This window comes from Neomonachus schauinslandi, chromosome 3 (assembly GCF_002201575.2).
Source record: "Neomonachus schauinslandi chromosome 3, ASM220157v2, whole genome shotgun sequence".
NCBI classification, from domain to species: Eukaryota; Metazoa; Chordata; class Mammalia; order Carnivora; family Phocidae; genus Neomonachus; species Neomonachus schauinslandi.
Window position 1 is genome coordinate 35115725 of NC_058405.1, and position 6020 is coordinate 35121744.

Here is a 6020-nt window from a genome sequence, read left to right on the forward strand (position 1 = left end):
GTCATCAGACCAATCAGGAAATAGAAGTGAATCTAACCAAACAATGTACTAGTTGTTGTTTCAAAATTACATGTAACAAATAAAGCCCAGCTGGTGGGAAGCTGAAAGTTTCCTATTTGTATTTCATTTGTATCAGCCTAACCCATTTTCACAGGCATATATTGATATTTTCATGCCCTATTTCATAAAGTAGTTTCATGAAGAAATTTAAGTATTATTTTGGTATGCATGTTAAAAATTTGTACTAGTAGATGCAAATTTATGTTTTCAAATAGTAAGGTTTGGATTGTGAATATAGGAACCCTTCCAAATCTTTTTCATCTTAATTTAATATTTTTAAATTTTATTAATATAGACTGGGTACTTTGACTATCTTTTTTAACATGAATACCAAATAATCAGTGTTATGAAAAGGATTAATTCTTTGGAAAACATAATTACACAAAAAGCACAACTAGCTGTCAAAAAGGAAAATAAATAAAATTGGATATTTAATAATTAATGAAGCAGAAAGAAATGACTGGACGAAGACAAAGTTAAGGTGGGGCAAATTTTTTTTCCCCAAAAACTCAGGATACTTATATAAAACCTTTTCCCATTCAACATAAAAACAGACATGCGGAGCCCTTGGGGAGAAAGAATATTTCTACAAATTAGATTATCTGCATTATGGAATGTCAGTGAGAAAATGATAATCTTTTCTTGGTGTTAATATGTCAAAATCTAAGAATAATTGAGAGCAGCATTAAGGCAACTTTCTAATTTTTTTATTTTGAAACTTGATATCAAATTCTATTACTAAACTATATGCAATGCGTCAGTGAGCCAGATGGTATCTAAATACTTAATTCTAGTTTTTTCACAAGCTGTTCTTCAACAATGACTAAAAATATTATATATATTGTCCTTTACATATATTTTGACATATACCTTTTATATTTGATCAAAACCTATTTGTAGGGGCGCCTGGGTGGCTCAGTCGTTATGCGTCTGCCTTTGGCTCAGGTCATGATCCCAGGGTCCTGGTATGGAGCCCCACATTGGGCTCCCTGCTTGGCGGGAAGCCTGTTTCTTCCTCTCCCACTCCCCCTGCTTGTGTTCCCTCTCTCGCTGTGTCTCTCTCTGTCAAATAAATAAATAAAATCTTTAAAAACAAACAAACAAACAAGAATTCATTGTATAGGTTAAGCAGCCATTCTCCATCAAGGTTCTGCTAAGAATAAAGCCCTAGAAGAAAATAATGCCAGTGACTCATTTCTCAATTTTCCCATGGATACTACATAGATGGTTTCACTTGGAATGCATAAGGGCAAAGTTAATTTATGACATACAATGATGTCAGGATATTAGGGCTTAATTCTCTTGTAGCACCTAGCGGGGAAGAGCTGGGAGTAAAATGTAAAAGCTCAAAGATCGTGGTGAGAACACCACCAAAGGCATGATCAATAACATAATTGGAATGAGTTCCATTGGAATTTGGGATAGATAGTTTGTACAACCTGATGCTTCAATTTGAGTTTACCTACTATTTTGCTATTAATTTTTTCATGGGTTCTGTCTATCCATTTATCTATTTTTTTAATTATTATTACAATTTTGCCACCATGGAGGCTTTCCTGAATTATCATACTAGGTTGTTTGAGGGGACCTACTTCTGTTTTTCCCATATACCTGCTCCAAAAATCTTCACTACAGTATTTGCCTTGTTGTTTGGAAGTTGTATCTCCATTGGTCTACTCCCAGTACTGAACTGTGAACTCCTTGGAGTCATCTGTGTATTTCATTTGCTTTAAACAGACTAAGCAATCTGTGAATACATACTGATCTGGGCTGAATCATTAGGAGATTCTAAGAGACAGTGAAAGAAATCGAAAACAAGTAAAAGATTGCATTCTTTAAGGACTAATAGGTAGGCAAAAGGTGGAATTATATGACTTTTAGAAGGTACATTTACATGAAATAGTAGGATGTTCTGACAATGAGTATACACAAAAACTTTCTGTATCACTAGTGGTACTTCTCATCATATCGAAGTTTTTAAAATGATTTTGCTGTCAGAATAAAGATCTTGACTATAGGGGTGCCTGGGTGGCTCAGTCATTAAGCGTCTGCCTTGGGCTCAGGTCATGATCGCAGGGTCCTGGGATCGAGCCCCACATCAGGCTCCCTGCTCTGTGGGAAGCCTGCTTCTCCCTCTCCCACGCCCCCTGCCTGTGTTCCCTCTCTCACTGTGTCTCTCTCTGTCAAATAAATAAAAAAATCTTAAAAAAAAAGACCTTGACTATATGCCAATGGTTTTCCAATATGTTAATATATATTTTATAAGGGAAAATAAATTTTTATTTTAATATTCTTCCTAGGAATATAAAACTACCATTGAATGCATGATTTCCAATATAGTTATGTAATCCTAGAAATTGTGATATTGATACTAATTACAGTAAGTGTTTTGTTATATGTTGCTCTTTCTTTTATACACCCTCTCTTTTATCTATTTTTCAGCATACTGAATTAACAGTAAATATTCATGGCTATCTAGATTGATAGAGTCTACTAAATTAAAAATTGTTTTCTTTCATGACTGCATTTATCATGTGCCTCATACTGGCCCTGCAACTTTCTTACTACACATATCTGTATTAAAACAAGTGACTTAATTTAGAGACATTTGTAGAGAAATTAATTATATGTTTGTGTCATTTTAGGCTCAAACTTCTTATATGTAATTTGCTGCTTACCACTTTAAATCATTCAAATGATAATAATTCTTTAGAAAACATGGATTTTAAAAATAGATACTAAAATTAATTTGTATGCTAAGAATCACTGTGGTCTAAAATCTTAACCATCAATAACTTTTAAGTATTTTTAAATCTTCTTAATATTAAAAAGCTATTAACTCCACCCCATTAGAATACTTAAGCCACCGTTAGCTGAAGGCATTCTAAATCAGAAGTACTAACTGCTGAGGAAATTCACTCCCTGTTTTTAAAAATAAAAACGCTGATAGGTTTTTGAAACTCGGAAGAGTTTAAGGCACATTCAAAATGTAAATTTGAAAACTGAGTTAGTATATTATGAAGGAATAGACATAATATCATATAAGTCATCCCAAGTTTAAGGAGCAATGCTTTTAATATTAAAAACTTTGACTAAGGGCGCCTGGGTGGCTCAGTCATTAAGCATCTGCCTTCGGCTCAGGTCATGATCCCAGGGTCCTGGGACCAAGCCCTTCTCAGCAGGGAGTCTGCTTCTCCCTCTCTCCCTCCCCCTGCTTGTGTTCCCTCTCTGGCTGTGTCTCTCTGTGTCACTAAATAAAATCTTGAAAAAAAAAAAAAAAAGAAACTTAAAAACAAAAACAAAAACAAAAAAACTTTGACTAAAATAAGGGCTTTGTCAAAGATAGGTGCTGAGGAAAACTGTGGTACAGCTCAAAGCTTCAAAACCAATTTTATGTCTTTAAACTTTTATAAACAGATTCCAAGTTCTTTAGAGCTCTCTGGACTTTAAAACCATTTCTGATCTTTTCCCTCAGTCTGAATTTGGTGAAATAGGCAGTAATAATTGACATTTGAGTTATATAAATAGACTCACTGTTCCTTTATGCAGCACCTTTCTCTTTATTCTCTGCATATTTGTCCACTGCTGCTAATTTACAATATTTCTCATGTATGATTTGTTTCTTGGTGTTTCTTAAAGTGCTGCTTTTTTCAACACATTTTTGAGCATGTTTTACACCTTCTTGTTGTTCCATAGGCACATTTTTTGTTATTACGGAATTTATCTAATTTTTAATTTACCAAAAATTAAATATATAATACAGATAAGCTTACAGTATCAGCTTTTTCCAATTATAGAAAACTTAGGTGTGTCTAGTTGAACTAACTATGAAATACCTAATTTATGCTAGTGAATTTCAGTCTTGGACTAAGTATACTGAAATGACATAATCAATGGGTAAATATTTACTGATTGCCAGATATGTGAAATAAACCATATGAAATGCAAAAACGTTTCCTTTTTCTGTCCCTTTCTCTTTTTCTCTCACTCTTTTTGCTGTATTTTTTTTTCTTAATACGTATCCTAATTTTCCCTATAGTTGAGCATTTTCCCTTTGTTTTCATAAAAAATATGAAAACTTTCTTTCATTGGTGACTCCTGCCATTTTAGAAGTAGAAATAATTTACGAAGCAGCAAGAAATACAGGGGATTTGCTTCAGGCCATAAAACATTTCTTTTGTGGCATATTCTGTTTGGTTGGCAGTGCTCAAGATTTCCAATGGTTAACATACCTGTATAAAAGGTTTCTTTTTGGTACTCTGAATTTGAGGACAGGGCACTAAAGACAACAAAGTAGTTCATAGCCTGGCCATATTGGGGTTTCCTCTCATTAATGTTTTATTCTTAGCCTCCAACCTTGTGGACTATTTTCCTCCAGAACATCTTTTTGAATGACTATGTCATCGCTTTTCTCAAGTTTGTGGAAATAATTTTTTGAAGTATATTTCCTTGTGCACATTTCTCAATGTTTAAAAATTCTAATTTTACTTGAATTAGGATTGAGTCTTCAAGAATGGCCTTCTTTTAAATTCTAGATCGACATTACACAAATTAATTAATAGTAAATTTTATTTTGTTATAACACATATATCACAAATCTTAACCAGTTAGTTTTTCATGTGACTATATAGATGTGTATGGAGTAAAAGCCCCCCCTTTTTTTTTTTAGAGAAACCTGTATTTTGATTATGTTAACACACATATAGGGCCATGAGTATTTTCATTTTAAAATTCTCTAACAATGTAACTTTTCCTTCACTTTTATTCTTAAGATATAATTTCTCTTGGCATATCTCAAAGTCTTTTATAAGATATTCTCCCTAAATACTTACTAATGTGACTTTACTCTTCATTTTCCAAGTCTGTGAAATAAAGTTATTAAATTTAATGCAGATACTTTAATTCTGTGATTCGTAACACTAGACAACAAATTTCTCTGAATTCCAGAGCTCTTTCTTAAGCAGATGGCAGATTTCACATGCAAAGTCACAGCTCAGGTGAAATTTTATGAAGGCACTGGTTTATTATTTTATGAATTATAATTTGAGAAGCAGAGTTTGCAGTAACACTTCAATGACAACTTAAGAAAATTCTTACCATGACAACCCCATGACATACCTGTATGGTGGGCAATTGGTATAAAACGGGTTTTAATGTTTATTTTTTCCCCATGCACCTTGCTGACCATCTTGTCACACTGAACTTTCAGGTTTCTCAAACATCTTCTTTCCTTTCCCAGATGATCCAGTTTCTTTCTTTACCTGGGATATATATGCCTCCTACTCATTAGTGCTCAGCCCCAAACTCTTCTGGGCAAAAGCTCTGTCTTCTCATCATCTTTGTATACCTAGCACAGAGTCTGCCATTAGTAGGTACAATAAATTTCTTTTCAGGGTTAAATGAGATAATACATGTCTGGAGTGCTTGACCTACATAAATATTCCCTGAAATTATTAGTAATATCAAGTTAGAGAATGGGTATGTGGCTTGATTTGATAGATGCGAAAACATACACGTTGTGAATCACTGAATTAGAATATTATGTTTATAATCCATAATATCACAGTTTTCATGACTATGGTTGATCCTAAATAGGAATACTGAAACCACAGTGTTTTAGAGAATGTTTTGACTTCATATGACAACACTGTAATATGCACAGTTTTGGAAGGGAAAAAGTAGTAAAGTAACAATGTTAGTTATTTTTTATATCAATGATTGTGAAGGTAATTGCCCAAATAAATTTTTATGACATTAAAAAGTTTTATCTCATTCAAATCAATTTATTGACCCTGAATTTATTTGATAAATGTGTTGAGGAGAAACAAATATGTGTGGCATGTAAGGCATAGGAGATAATGGTTTTTATATATAGATGGGCCACCATTGAATAGGTCCCAAATCAGATGAAATCCTCTGATGGGCAAGAATTTCATCTTTGAACCATTCACACATGCCAC

The 6020-nt window shown here is 33.3% G+C and overlaps 1 protein-coding gene across 1 annotated transcript in view; it reads left to right on the forward strand.

Annotated features, from left to right (window-relative positions):
• The window catches only part of DACH1 (dachshund family transcription factor 1), a 425055-nt gene that overhangs the window by 308547 nt on the left and 110488 nt on the right, over positions 1-6020 (forward strand). The window lies entirely within an intron of this gene.